Below are 16,534 nucleotides of genomic sequence, written 5' to 3'. Positions count from 1 at the left end.
TTTAAACACCATGGATCCTATTCCATACGGAGATTTTTGTCATGCTGTACTGTATTTGTTTCTATGTATATATGTCTGTCTTCACATTCTATCCATGGACATGTACTCATATATAAATACACTATCTCTATCCAGACAACTCATACTTTTCTAAATATTAGGGGTGTAATGGTTCAAATTACTCACGGTTCGTTTTTAATCATGGTTTTATGGTCACGGTGTAGGGTTAGGAAAATAAATACAATAGAGCAAAGATACAAATAAAATAAACAGTGCTTTTCAGGTTATCTAACAGAAGAATTCAGGTCCAGAATTTGAAGAAAGTAATCAAATGTAAAATAATTGAATACATTGCATTAAATATTCACTGTATAAATTAAATAAAAATGTATCAATATTAAAGTTACATAAAGCTATTCAGTCAAGAGCAGTGATTTCCTCCTTGTCTTTTGTCGTTTGATTACCAATGATTAACATTAAAAACAAAGACAGTATATGTTAGGCTGTCACTTTAAGAAAAAAACAGAACCAAATAACTGATAAACATGCATTGTCTTTCTCGACTGCTATACGTTAAGTAATAACCTACTTGGGGTGTGACAAGATCTCGTGCCACGAGATCTCGCGAAATTAAAACGTGCCAAGATTTCTCGTCGTGGTGAAAAGTTGTCTTGTGAAATGAGCATGATGGAGTGTGAGGGTAAAATTAGTATTGAAGATCCCACCTCCACTTTTAAATAATTTGTGTGGAAACAGTTTGGTTTTCCAGTAGATAAAAGAAACGGCGAAAGAGTAACAGACAAGACACAAACAATATGTAAACACTGAAAGAAAACAGTGCCGTACACCTCGGCTAACACGAGCACTATGCAAAGACACATGCAGAACAACCACAGCTATCTGCTAAAACCAGACGCGCCAGCTGTGAAGAGAACACTGAAAGGGCAAACCATGCTAAATGCCTTTGCATCTCAACTTCCACCGTCAAGTGCAAGAGCCATGGCAATAACGAGAGACATCAGCTATATGATGCCAGGATACAAAATGCTGATGAGTACCTCTGTTCTTTTAACAGTACTGAACATCTTAAATTCCATTGCTTCATGAAGGCCAAGCAGCCGAGGAAAAAACCTCAACCATGGTTAAATGACTCAATTCGCTTAATCAGACAAACTTGTAGGAGATATGAACGCAAATGGCTTAAGGATAGGTTGCAGGTTTCCTATGATCTTATGAGGGACTCTCTCTCAGTATTTCAGAATGAGGTCAAGTCAGCAAAATCTAAATATTTGTCAGAGATTATCGATAGTAAGTCCCAGAACATTGTTGATTCTGTTCTAAATCCAGTGGTTAATGTTTTTACTGATGTGTCTGATGTGAATTTTTTTTTGGAACATTCTTTGTTGAGAAAGTGGTTAGGCTGAGACCCCATAATTTCCATTCTGATTCTGACATCCAAAAGACACCATGGAGCTCTGGTACTTGTTCCTCCTTTGATGCTATTACTTCTCCTACTTGCAAAAATTTAATTTTAAGAACCACTGCATGTCCTAATGATGTCATGCCTGCTCACTTTTTAAAGCAAGTTGTAAATACTGTTGGTGCAGACGAGACGTGCTATTTTTTATAAACTTGAGTCTGAGTACTGGAATGGTCCCTGATAGCCTTAAACATTCAACAATTACTCCAATATTAAAGACCCCAAATTCAGATACATCTATCTTAGCCTATATTAGACAAATCTCTAACCTACCTTTTATGTCCAAAATTTTGGAGAAAGTGGTGTTATTTTAATTACAGGCCTTTCTTATTACAAATCATATTTATGAAACTTTTCAATCTGGATTCAGGAAATTACTATGGAAGCCCTAAACCACAGCGTAAAAAATAGAAATAAAAAAATCTAAGATTGCGAGAATAAAGTCATAGCAATACGAGATTAAAGTCATAATATTTTGAGAATCAAGTCAAAATTACGAGAATAAAGTCGTAGTATTTTGAGAATAAGGTTAAAATTACTAGAATAAAGTCTTAGTAATACGAGATTAGAGCTACAGTCTTACAAAGACAACATTCGCATACAACTATACAACTAGAATGAAACATTTAGGCTGCTCTCTAAAACAATCATCTTTTGGTGTAGCTGCAGAATTATGCCTCAAACTAAGATGTCCCATTATGCCTACCATACACAAGGGACTGTGTGAAAATTCCACTTACTCCACAAAAAACGTCTGTGGCTGTCACGTTTCAGTTTGTGTATGGACTTTTTGTTTGTATTTAACGAGTTCACACTTACATATAATTTGAAGGGGTAAAGTTTAATGCGTATTTGGCGTGCTGTCCGGAGGGAGGGCTCCGAGCTCGGAGTTCGGCCCGAACCCAGAGTACTCCCCCCGTATGTAAGTGTTTAGGACTAGAAGGGGTGGTGGAGGGATGCTGCAAAAACTGTCAATGAAATGAGGTGAGACTGCTGAGTATATATACACCTCTTACCATTGATTGCTGAGTGCTCTCCACCTGTGTTAATTATCTGAACGTGCTCCTCCCGAACCTTGTTAATAAAACATCATTTTTGATCAGTTCCTGTGTTCATTTGTTCTGTTTCCCGTCACTCCTTTGTCTCATGGTTACTATCATTATGAGTTAGTTTGTCCCAGCTGTGTCTGATTAATTATCTTGTTACTGTTTGCTATTTAAGATGCACCCTTGCTTTCAGTCTTTAGCTGTGTTTCCACCGCAGGAACTTTCTCTGCTTGTTATGGTCTTTCTGCGTAAAGCTGCTTTGAAACAATGTGAATTGAATGCTATAAGAATAAAATTAACTTGACTTCACTTGATATAGAACTAGACCTAGGATATATCGTGGCCACAAATTAAGAATCCATTCCCTAGATTTAGCAGCACATATTACACAGCATTCTGCCTGAAGCGATTGTACAGTAACTTACAACTTGATTCGTATTAAGTTCATCAAAACATTATCCAATGATCGTTGGACAAAGTACAAAATACCTGCAGCACTCAGGCCACACTCTCCACTGCAGCAACCAACACAGAATAACGCCATTAAACACAGAGCACACTTATACTGGACGGCCAGCACCATTACCCCATGGGGATGGACAAACTCACATTCAACACTTTACATTATCACCATAAATATAGAGTCTAGAAGAAACATTTTGTCATACTGTTCAAAATAGATAGGCTAATCTACTCTCTTATGCAACAACTGATATAATTCACAATACATTGAACAGGAAGTAACAGAAGCAACTTGGCCACGTTGTCCCTGAAACACCCATGCTCAATTAATAAGTGGTAGATTCCAATCCTTAGCGGAACCAAAGATTCCTGCCACCGTTTCCCCGTCGGATCTCTAAAATGATGGGAAAAACAATGCTGCATAAAGTCAACTGGTATTTCATTCACTCATTTCGATCGATAATCATAATAAACTCTTATGTCAGTAAACAGTCTCTGTGTGTGTGTGTGAGTGCATTTATTAACTCAAGTCCATCTTAAATGTGCAGTCAATCCGTGACCGTCACACACACACACCATGGTTTTCTGTTAAGGTTTCTCTTTTAAGTTGATGGTCTCATATATGGCCTTGTAGGCCTCCCCAACCCGATCTCACAGCAATTCGTACAAACTTTATGAGGTGGCTAATTCGTACAAATTCATAAGACCTTTTTTTTTGCTAAATCGTACATATTTTACGAGTTGCCCAATTCATATGAATTTGCTCGAATGACCTACACCTGACCCCACCCCTAAACCTTCCCATCACATGGGTTTAGACAAATCGTACGAATTCGTACGAATTAGCCACCTTTTACTCACTCATACGAATTCGTACGAATTGGTCGTGCGATAGCGTTGGCCTCCATGCGCTTTGGAGGCACTGAAAACCAGTTATAAGTCTCTCGTACCAAGTACTCCACACTATGGGTGATGGTGACATTGGAAGCATGACTTACAGCAAGCTGCAGAGTGTGGCACACACAGAATACTTTTTGAACTGATCAAAAAATCTATATGGTTTAATATGAAAAATTCTCATACAGTATTATACATGTTTGGTATAATTTGAAATGTCTCAGTGCGACTGGTAAAAAGTTCTCATTCCCACAGAAGTAAACCAAAAAAGTAATAAGGTGTGGAGAGTTTAGAGATATCTTGTTAACTGCTGTGGTTGTGCCCCCATGTAAATCAAATCCTGTCCCCAGTAAGTGTGGGACGGTGATTGATGCAAATTTCCCTTGTGAACTCAAGAGGTTTCTGCCTTGGTCTGAGTATTTAGGGAGATGCTGAAGAAGGCTCAGGGCGATTCTGTAATTCAGATCAGCCCATAATGTTGAAGGATCTCAAAGACTTCAGCATTATGTATTTTTCAAAATGTCGGGTTTAACCTACATCTCTTACTCTTTATCTCTGAGCATTTGATGTTATTGTATTGATTATGTTGTGTTTATGTACTTGTCAGGAGATGGCGCTGTAGTTCACATGTTGATACCTATAAAAGGTGTAGAGTAAGAATGGAGGTGTGTGCACCTGCTGCCTAATTGTGTAAATGGCTGGCACTGTTATACTGCTTGGGGGTTTGAATAAACCTTGAAGAAATGAGAAACTTTCTTGTCTTCATGATTACCTGGACCTAGACATAACAGATTATCTTTGAACTGATTATGAAATTGGCATGATACATTTACCTGACATAATAAATTGTTACATTTGATTTATTCTGACTGACTCTGAAATTGTTTTCCCAAGTAGATTAAACGGATTTGTATGTTACCGCAAGTTTTGCGTCAGATTGGTGACGACTAAAATTTGGCATTAATTCAAGTGTACTTAGTTTGCAAAGACAAGAAGTGAAGTTCCGTTTGAATCTCTCCTGCACTTGTCAGTTCAATAGTTTAGGGGTTTTCCTGTGCCCTCAAGTCATTTGTCAGTTGTTTGCTTCTCCATGTTCACAGGTTTCAGTCCTTTCGATATAAAAGTCTTCTCTACTGACAGACTCCCGCATAAAGACAGTCTTTGTCGCCATCTAATGGCAATATAAGGGCTACTCCGCTTCACGTCGTGCCTAACACGCCCTTCATCCGTGACTTATTCACTATACAGCAGTGCCTCGTACCTTATTGCTTACAAATATGTTTAATTGCGTAAATCTGTTAACATACACATTTTTGATAATATTTAATCGAATAATTACCTCAGAAATCTTTCCGTACTCATATGAAGCAATCGACTACAGACCGGAAGACACCAGAATGACAGCTTATTAGTAATGCATAATTCTAATTTCTCATTGGCCAGCCGTTATATTGCCTCTACTAAAATATAATACCCCCACAATAATAAAATAATTAACAACAACAACGAGTAAATAAATCACAATTAATTTATTCACCAGCAAAAACTCAATTTAATATAAAACGTGAAATAAATAAAATGAATAACTTAAAAAAATAAGGTACAACAATAATACAATTCAATAAAAGTAAAAAAATATATTGTCATAAATTTTATTATAGGCCTAAGTTATAGCAACAACAACGAGTAAATAACAACAACAACGAGTAAATAAATCACAATTAATTTATTCACCAGCAAAAACTCAATTTAATATAAAACGTGAAATAAATAAAATGAATAACTTAAAAAAATAAGGTACAACAATAATACAATTCAATAAAAGTAAAAAAAATATATTGTCATAAATTTTATTATAGGCCTAAGTTATAAATCACCATATTATAATACCATTACATCGTGCAATAATAAAATTAATTCAGTTAATATTCATCAAAATTCATTACAAGTTAAAAATACAATGCCATAAAATGTATTATAAGTTAAAAAGTTAAAAACACCATAATACCATAACATGAACCATAACAATAAATAAAAATCATTATCAGTTAACACAAGTTGACAGTTCCCTGAGGTCTTTATAAGACAGAGCTGTCTTATAAAACCCTCAGGGAACGAGCACAGAACACTGTTTGACCAAAAATGTCACAGCTCTGTGACATTTTTGGTCAAACAGTGTCAAACAGTGTTCTGTGCTCGTCTGTGCAGCAACGACAGAACAGTTTGCATGCTTTGCTCCAACTTTTGCCATTGCGTTAGAACTGGTTACACTGTTGTCGCTTGCGAAACCAAATGGCGGCGCCGTGGGTGGAAACGTGCAGATTACAGGTCGTGCACCTCCGAATCACGCCAGTGTCAGAAAAAAAAGTGCATGTAGCTCACTAATTATTTTATTAAATTATTCAGTCAGTTTTGTTGAAAAACAACCTAGTCCAGTGGTGTCCAATTCTGCTCCTTGAGGGCCACTGTCCTACAAACTTTAGCTCCAACCCCAATTGAATACACCTGAACCAGCTAAGCAAGTTCTTACTTGGCAAACTAGAAACTTCCAGGCTACTATGGAAGTCAATGGTGCCCAAAAACAATGTAAATTGTGATAATCATAATTAATAATCGCAATTACAATTTTAACGGAAAAATCGACAATTATGATTTTTAAGGGAATAATCGACAATTATGATTTCTCTCATAATCGTGCAGCCCCATCTTCACACGATTAAGTAAAATCCCTGATGGTACACGTACATTACAAAGACGCCTATTGTCTGCATTTTATTCAAGCTAATTGTAGTAATGACGGATCAAACCTGTTTGACCAATAGTGGCAAGACACAGGTATATAAGGACACCTGACAAAGTGTCTATTACGGCCCTGGCAAGAACGTCTGTCTCCTCGGCTGTGAACCGCTCCTGGCGTGCGCCTGGCAAATCCGCCATTATAATAGCAAACCGCCATGGAACAAGCGCGCCTGCTTTTAAAGGGAATGTGAGATGATGCTCTGATTGGTATATTGCACGTTACACCCAAACCACACCTATGAGTAATGTAGCTACTTCAGATCAACCCATTTTAGATTTACCCCGAGATCCGCCCACAAAGTTCCTTGCGTTTCGCGTTTGATACTTGCGTTTCAGATCGTTAAAATAGGGCCCATTCTGTCTCGTGGTAAATAGACATCTTGAAAATGTCTTTCAGAGGTTTATGATTCAACATGCATGTAAAATTGCTTTTTCATTTACCAGATGAAGTTTAGACGTTTACCAGATGTTTTTATACAGCAGATATTTTCCAGACCAAGCGCTCTTCAGCACACATCATACTATGACGTACTGTGTAGAGACAGGAGTTATTGCAGCCACCTGTTCTACATGTCAGCATGGCATATCAGCGTAATTTTCTATATCTGGCTGATGTCAATAATTTAAATACTTTATCAGTTGTAAGACTGGAGAAACTGTAAGAACTGTAAGAGAGGGCTACTCTCTGAGAAAACAAAGGAAATTAACATTTGAACTCTCTTGCTATATTACCATCCCCAATCGAGACACGATCACACTTGAGTTGATCACCTCCCAATTTACACATCATTCCCTTCACCCACCCCTACCCATTGCAACCATATCACCCTGTAGCCCAAGACTGGTTGCCCACTGAAGCTAAGCAGGGCTGAGCCTGGTTAGTACATGGATGGGAGACCTCCTGAGAAAAAACAGGTTGCTGCTGGAAGAGGTGTTAGTGAGGCCAGCAGGGGGTGCTCACCCTGTGGTCTGTGTGGGTCCTAACGCCCCAGTGTAGGATGAGACGTTAAACCGAGGTCCTGACTCTCTGTGGTCATTAAAAATCCCAGGATGTCCTTCGAAAAGCGTAGGGGTGCAAATTTGGCCATTGGCCCCTGTCCATCATGGCCTCCTAATCATCCCCATATACTGATTCGCTTCATCAATGTCTCCCCTCCACCAGTAAGTTGGTGTGTGGTGGGCGTTCTGGCGCAATATGGCTGCTGTTGCATCATTCACCCCCCTCCATATGTGACGCGCATTGAGGACCCTGAAAAGTGCTATATAAATGTAACAAATTATTATTATCATTATTACCTGAATTCACCCAAAAATCAATATGGTTCAATATGAACAATTACCAAACAGTCCACACCTTATTACCTTTTTTGGTTTACTTCTGTGGGAATGAGACCTTTTTACCAGTCACACTGAGACATTTCAAATGATACCAAACATGTATAATACTGTAAGATAATTGTTCATAATTAAACCATGTATTTTGCATCTATGTGGTTTGGGACGCTTACACACTACATAGCCTCATGTGCGAGCCACATCTCTTTGGGCAACCGCGTAAACTAGTGCTTTTCCGCCACAGCCAATCATGCTGCATGTTTATTGGCTGACTTTGACGAGACAAACCCCTTAGGTATCGAATTTTGATAACGACAAGACTTGTGTAGATACTCAATAGTATCAAGGCAATTCGGTCTGTACCTAGAAAGTATCGAACTCGATACCCAGCCCTACTCGTTACACCCCTAATAAGTAAGAAGGTTATTCAGTTACATGTAGTTAGAAGCACCAAATTATTACATTTGTAGCATTAACCACATATGGTTACACAAGTTGATATAATATTAATAATTCTGCTATAGCAATATTAATTTTTTTTGTGTAATTAATAGCGTGCAGTGTCACAGATATCTACAAGCTCATACATTCACTGTGCTTTTTAGGGGATGTAAACCTAAGTGTATATTGTATTTTTGTTCAAATCCAGATTGCCGAGAGGGAGGTAGTGACTCAACAGATAGAAGTTGTTGGAGTGTCTGAACAGCACGGAACCCTAACTCTTCTGTGTAGCGACATCGATGAGTACACCGTACCGGCCACCATGTACCATGAAAGCGTGGATGGGATAACTACCCACCAACCTGGAAATCAAGCATAGACGTGTACTTGATATTAGCTTTGTTTACGAAGAATTAAAAAAATGGAATAGTGTAGTTAAGTTAGTTTATTCATTTTTTGTTTATTCGTTCCATTTGTTACATTTAACAGTACTTCAGATTGTTTAAATTTTAATAGTAATAATTTAGTAGTTCAAATTGTTTACATTTTAGTAGTTGTGTCACCAGTCACCAGCTCAGCACCTGTCAGCACTACATTTCCCAGCATCCCTCCTGGTCCCCACCAGCACTTAGGCCGTTTCTCAATATGCATTCTTGTCTGTACTTGTGGACTTGTGAAACATCATCAGTCGCTGCCCAAGTACTGTTCCAATTCAAAGTTCACATCTAGCCAAGTCCAGTTCAAATCACTGGATGTGTTCTTGATCCGCCCTTTTTATCAAGGATGCATCGAGAGGTGACTTGTGCGGACTTGAGACAGCCAGGTATCCCAGAATGCATCTCGCACCAACCAGCAAGCATCAATAGCAGAGGAGAAACCCCACGTCATTTAAAAATACTGCTGTTATTGTGTCACGAAATGTAGTTTTAAGAGTTTTTCAGGCGGGAATGTAGTTGATTTAAAGCTCAAATATGTGGTTTATTTATAAAGATAGCGCCTATTTTTAATTTTGTGAGATCCAGGTGATCACCGGGCGCTCAGTGCTCATGTACCCCGCCTGGAACAGCCCTTCCTCGGCTAGTCCTTCTGACGTTTGCCGCTGGCTCTGATGTCTCTAGTCCATCGTCTCAATAACTTGTAGTCTAGTCTCGAGATATAATTCGTTCTTGTGTATATCTAACAGGTGATCTTTGGTCTCTTTAATCTATAATTTGTTCCCTTGCAAATCTTTTGGCTGAGGGCAAAGTGAAGTTTCATAACTTTATATATTTAGGCTATTTAACTTTAACGTTGTAGCCTAGAGAGCTTTATTTCTTATTGTATAGCTTCTTATACCTTTTAGGCTACTTATACTTTTATAAGTATTATTATTGGTTATTAAAACTGACATTTAACAAAAAGGTTTTTGTCATTTTATTTTATATATTTAAAATATGTATGTATGGTGTTTAATAACATATTTTGTTTTATTGTAAACAAAATAATTCAATTCAGAATTGGTTCAGCACTGGTTCACCATTCAACACTGGTTCAGAATTAATTCATTTGTCTGCTATTTCTTTGCACAGTAGCTAGGTGTCACTAGTGAGCAATGCTGAATGAAGCTTCAAGTAATGAACCTTTAGCCTCATTTTGCCATCACTACCTGTCTGTTCCCTTCTGTTGTGTGACAAGTAGTGGTAATTTTTTGAATTTAGTCTTTTTTTTCTTTCATTTTTTCATTTGAGATCATTCTTTATTGTCTTTCTACATGTTCTAAAAACTATAAAAGATTTTGTACTCTATTTTTACAGACATATTTAAATCAAAGTTACCTCAATAATTTGTCATGTCCAACTGTGCAGCACATACTAGTATTAACACCAACATCCTCCTTTCACAAAATAGGAAACAAAAGCCCTTGTTTACATCATGTACATTACCCTCTAAAATTACCTGCAGAACAGTAACAATGGTTTACTTGCCTGTTGTGATGCAATGTAATGAAGGTCCTTCGGATGAGACGTTAAACCGAGGTCCTGACTCTCTGTGGTCATTAAAAATCCCAGGATGTCCTTCGAAAAAGAGTAGGGGTGTAACCCCGGCATCCTGGCCTAATTTGCCCCTTGGCCTCTGTCCATCATGGCCTCCTAATCATCCCCATATACTGATTGGCTTCATCACTGTCTCCTCTCCACCAGTAAGCTGGTGTGTGGTGGGCGTTCTGGCGCAATATGGCTGCCGTCGCATCATCCAAGTGGATGCTGCACATTGGTGGTGGTTGAGGAGATTCCCCCATCTATGTAAAGCGCTTTGAGGTCTCAGAAAAAGCGCTATATAAATGTAACGAATTATTATTATTATAATTAATTATTAAGGTTCTCATCTCGGATCTGAGGTGTGGCCAGAAACTCGTGGACATTAGTATAGTTTAAATAAATTTGTAATAATTAAAAAAATAAATATTCAGACTTATGTTTAAAACAAATCATTATTAACGTATTTTACTAATTAGCTATTATTATTAACCCCATGTGAGCTGCATTAAACAATGCTATTCCAGATGCTGTATTCCAGATGCTGTATTTCCTCAGCATTGCAAAGATGAATTTTAATACTGAATTCATCAGCTTCATTGTGTCATAAAAAAAAAACAAAAAAACAACACATAATAAAAAGTAATTTTGCATGCCACGTGAGCATCTGTTACTGTAATGGCGCAACACTTTTATTTATTTTTTCACATTTCACTTCAAAAGTGACAATCGTAGTAGATTTTTTTTGATTGTGTAGGTTACCCCCTTTTAGAATATGCATTTTTGTCCATTTTGGAGGGAGCAGGGCAATTGTGTCTCATAATAATTTAATTTCCTCATTACCTTCACCTGGTTACTGTGACAACGTGCGTCATTCACCACTTTTGCTGTTCTTGCAATATAATTTCATTACGAGTTGCTGCTATAAATGTTATGATGAAGATTTTAAAAGATGTGCCTGTTCAAATTTGTAACATTTCTGTATTACAACATAATTGCACATTCTGCTGTGTATAGGGATCTGTGTGGCTCACTGTTGAACCTCAATAATTTGAGTTGTTGTAAGTTAAAGCAGAACTTGGTAACTTTTTTAACTTAATAAAACTGTCTAGAAATCATTTGGATGGTTAAACAACCTGTTCTGGTGATATTGGTGACTTTCCCCGCTCCCCCCAGCATTCCCAAGCAGAAAACCAACCTTGCAACTTGGGGACTACCGTCCCAGCAAGATAGAAATTGAAAGTATCGTGAGAAGCGAGAACAAGAACGAGAACGAGCGCGAAACACGAATTGCTTTACGGCAATTCGACATAAACACACAGGCATGTATGATGTATTACCAGATTACCCATCTCGGTAGACATAGCTCCACATGATACAGTTGGCTTGCTCCGATCAAAACAAACACACATGAGCAGCGGTAGAGAGGGGGAGGAGGCCGCCGCAAGGGAGTTTTTTACGACCGTGTTGTGAAATATGCGCCCCACAGCTGTAGGGGGAGCTCGTGGGGAAAACATGCGACAACAAAAGGGAAAATCAGCGAAGAAGTGACTAGAGTTCGCTAGAGTTGCCGAGTTCTCCTTTAATGTGAAAACACTGAAATTATGCTTCCATTTCAGATTCAGAATAAGAACTTAAAAGTTAATTTTGTTCACCCATGTTGGGAGAAAAATCTTCTCAAAGTCAATATAAAATTGAATTCTCAACCCATTTTGCTTCTATAATTGGAGGTATTGAAAGTTCTCTCAATAATTCGTAAATAATGGCAAAATCGTATTATACTGCACGACTTTTTCAACATTTCAACAAAGGACATTTCATTCTACTGAACTACCCGCAAGTGCTGAATTACTACTCACACAGGTCAGTTTATTTGATTAATTAAACTTGTGAGGTAATGCAGCGCTGTTTCACTTGGTCTACACTATCATACTAAACTGCATTTGAGTGTTGAAAGTTATAATGTTATTCTATGTGTTAATTTGTTGGCTATATGAGACAAGGAGTAAGCTAGACCAAACATTAGAATAACATACTGATCAAATATTCTAACATTTCATCATGTTGAGCTATATAACATTGATTTATTTTATGTACATTTGCCAGAGGTGTGGACTCGAGTCATGTGACTTGGACTCGAGTCAGACTCGAGTCATGAATTTGATGACTTCAGACTCGACTCGACAAAATGTACAAAGACTTGCAACTCGACTTGGACTTTAACATCAATGACTCGTGACTTCACTTGGACTTGCGCCTTTTGACTCGAGAAGACTTGCTACTTCCCATGAAAACTGGGGGAAAAAATGTCCACATGGCCGCGCCGCTCTCAGTTTATCTGCATCTGTGAAAAAAATGTGCACCACCTGTATGCATGCAGCGAGCGCGCGCGCTGCCTGCACGACATCCAATCACTGTAGTCCCACGTTGTTTTGATTCGACAGCATCTAACGCCCGTTTCACATTCACACATACTCCGTTTGCAGTGCGTATGCGCCAGCGGGTGCGTATTTTTTTCCGTACCCATGTTAACAGGTTAGAGCTTTCACACTGCACGCGGTTGCAGTCCGTCGATCCGTTCCAGGTGCGGTGCGTATCAGTGCCGCGATCGTTTCCGCACCGAGTCTATTTCTCTGTCTATGCTATTTCTGCTGTGCTGCACATGTGCTGCACGCGCTGAATTAAAGTGACAGCGCCGGTTTCGTGGTCAACATGAACGCAGATTGACCAAAAAATTTAGTAATTTCACCATAAATGCGATTAATTAAATAAAATGTAGTAATCTCACCATAAATGTATTTAATTAAATACTATTTTCACTTTAAGACCAGGGTAAAGCAAGGAAAACGTCTCCGGTTACTATCGTAACCTCGGTTCCCTGAGAGGCGGGAACGAGACATTACGTCAACTGTGACGTATATGGGAACTCCTCCCTTTTCCATTTTGCTGAAATCTTATGGGCTAACGCCAGCTGGGGACAGCTGGCCAATTGACGCGAAGCATGCAAATACTGACAGGCTGCGGGCAGTATAAATGCATGGGTTCGTGGCAATAACGTCAGAATCACGACTGAACGCTGGCACAGCTGATCAAACAGCGACACGGCGGTTAACGTAATGTCTCGTTCCCGCCTCTCAGGGAACCGAGGTTACGATAGTAACCGGAGACGTTCCCTTTCAAGGCGGTAACTTCGACATTACGTCAACTGTGACGTATATGGGAACTGTATAAAATCACGCCGTGAGAGCAGAGAAGATAAGCCCAGACGGGGAACCCCTTGTCACATAAGCGTATACAACAGTTCCTAGCCAATAGCCGCACCGCTTAGGAATACACACATCTGATAGGCCGAGGTAGGCCAATGAGACGGCAGCTTCAACCCTATCAAAATTTGCATATCCCAAGAATTTTAACGTGAGGTCTGCACTGACAGTGACAGGGCAGGCACAACACATTAAGCACTCAAAGCATGAGAGAAAACACAGTGTCGACGGCTCCGCGGTGACAACTTGTATGAACCTAATAACCATAACAGGTTAGCTAAAGGTAGCTACTGCACTGGATCACAGTTTCACGGTACATGAGTAAACTCAACTTACCGAAAGCACTTGAGACGCTACGGACCGTACATCCAGCTTGTAAAACCTGGCGAATGTGTTCTGAGAAGACCAGCCAGCAGCAAGACATAAATCCTGGATAGACATCCCTTTAGACCAGGCCCACGAGGAGGCAACCGCCCTCGTAGAATGAGCTCTGATGTTAAGGGGACAATCCTTCCCCTGGCATTTATAAGCCAAAGCAATTGCGTCCACAATCCAGTGAGAAAGCCTCTGTTTTGAAACAGCATGTCCCTTATTACATCCACCAAAGCACACGAATAGCTGGTCCGACTGACGAAAGGCGGCCGAGCGATCCATATACATCCGCAAAGCCCTGACCGGGCACACAGCGGTCTGGGCGTCAGCGTCATCCGAGGCTGACGGTTCAGCAGATAAGGCGGGCAGGGAAACAACTTGTGCCCTGAACGGTGTATTGAGTGACTTCGGAACGTATCCCGGTCTCGGCCGGAGAGTGACGCTGCAATCGCCCGGTCCGAAACAGATGCAGTCGTCGTTCACCGAGAACGCGTGCAAGTCCCCGATGCGCTTCGCTGAGGCAAGAGCCAGGAGTAATGCCGTCTTTAAAGAGAGCTCCTTGACCGCAATCGAAGCTAGGGGCTCGAACGGTGGTAGAGATAGGGCTCTCAAAACTAGAGCTAGGTCCCACGGCGGCACAGAGGGCGGCTGTGATGGACACAATCTCCTCGCTCCCCTGAGAAACCTGGTCACCATAGCGTGCTTACCAATCGATTGCCCGTCGACCGGGGAACGAAAAGCAGCAATAGCAGCTACATACACCTTCAGTGTTGATGGCAAACTGCCGCTATCCATTCTGTGCTGCAGAAAGCGCAAAACATCCGACACTGAACTAGTCACCGGGTCAATTTCGATGTCCTGGCACCACTTAGTAAAAACTCCCCATTTCAGAGCGTAGAGGCGTCTGGTTGAAGGCGCGCGCGCCTCCGCGAGTGTGCTCAGCACTCGAGAATGCAGAGTGTTTCGCTCCACTAAAGTCCCCGCAGCGGCCACACATGAAGGTTCCACAGCTCGGGGCTGGGGTGCCATATCGTGCCATTCGCCTGAGACAGCAGGTCCTTCCTGAGGGGGATTCGCCATGGGGGAGCCACCATTAACTCTCTCAGGTCCGCAAACCAGGGCTGATTCGGCCAGTTCGGGGCCACGAGGATCACTGACGCTCTCTCCTCTCTGATTTTGCACAACACCATAGGCAGAATCTTCACTGGAGGAAACGCGTAAAGCCTGGCTTCCGGCCAGCGCGATGTCAGAGCATCTCCCAACAGTGGGGAGTGAGATAGCGAGAAGAACGTCCGACAGTGCGTGTTCTCGCTTGTGGCAAACAGATCCACGTCCGCCCTCCCGAATCGATCCCAAATCATTTGGGCTGACCCAGGGTGAAGCCTCCACTCTCCTTGAGGAATCCCGTTCCTCGACAGCATATCTGCTCCACGGTTCAGGAGACCGGGGATGTGCGCCGCTCTTATGGAGAGAAGGTGACGGTCCGCCCACAACAGGAGACTCTCTGCCTGTTTGAACAGAGCTCTGGAGCGCACGCCGCCCTGACGATTTATGTACGAGACCACGGACGTGTTGTCGGTTCGGATCAGTACATGTTGCTGCTCCAATTTTGACCGAAATGCTTCCAGGGCTAAGGACACCGCCTCCAACTCCAAACGGTTTATGTGCCACTCTCTCTGTGACTCCGACCACAGGCCTGAGGCAGGCACGCCTAAGCACACTGCTCCCCAGCCCGAGGTTGATGCATCCGTCGAGACCACGGTGCGTTGTGTCACTATACCCAAAGGAACTCCTGGGCTGAATATGTCCGGGTTGCTCCACGGTCTCAGAGTGTTGACACAACTGTGAGTGACCGTAATGCGCTTGTGGCCTGAAGACCACGCCCTCGGCGGAACTCGGGTTCTCAGCCAGAACTGCAGCGGCCGCATATGCAGCAGACCCAGATGGCACACTGAAGAAGCCGCCGCCATCAGTCCCAGGAGCCTCTGAAATTCTCTTAATGAAACAGACCTGCCCGGTCTGAAACGGCGCAGGGTCGAAGAGATTGTCTCTATGCGCTCTTGAGAGAGGTGGGCTCGCATCGCCACCGAGTCCAAACATACTCCCAGATAAGTTATAGTCTGACTCGGAATAAACACGCTTTTCTGCATATTCACACGCAGTCCCAGCGTATCCAGGTGGCGAAGCAGCGTTTCCACGTGACTGATTAGCACATCTCTTGAGTGGGCTAATATCAGCCAATCGTCCAGATAATTCAGGATACGCATCCCGCTCGATCTGAGGGGGGAGAGCGCTGTGTCCACACACTTTGAAAATGTTCGGGGAGCCAGGGCTAGTCCGAACGGTAGCACCGAATACTGATAAGCCGTTCCTTCGAAAGCAAACCTCAGGAAACGCCTGTGGCGCGTCGCTATTTGAATATGA

Source organism: Rutilus rutilus, assembly GCF_951802725.1.
Source record: "Rutilus rutilus genome assembly, chromosome: 17".
Taxonomy (NCBI): Eukaryota; Metazoa; Chordata; class Actinopteri; order Cypriniformes; family Leuciscidae; genus Rutilus; species Rutilus rutilus.
The sequence above is the reverse complement of the archived record's forward strand: the minus strand, read 5'-3'. Positions refer to the sequence as shown.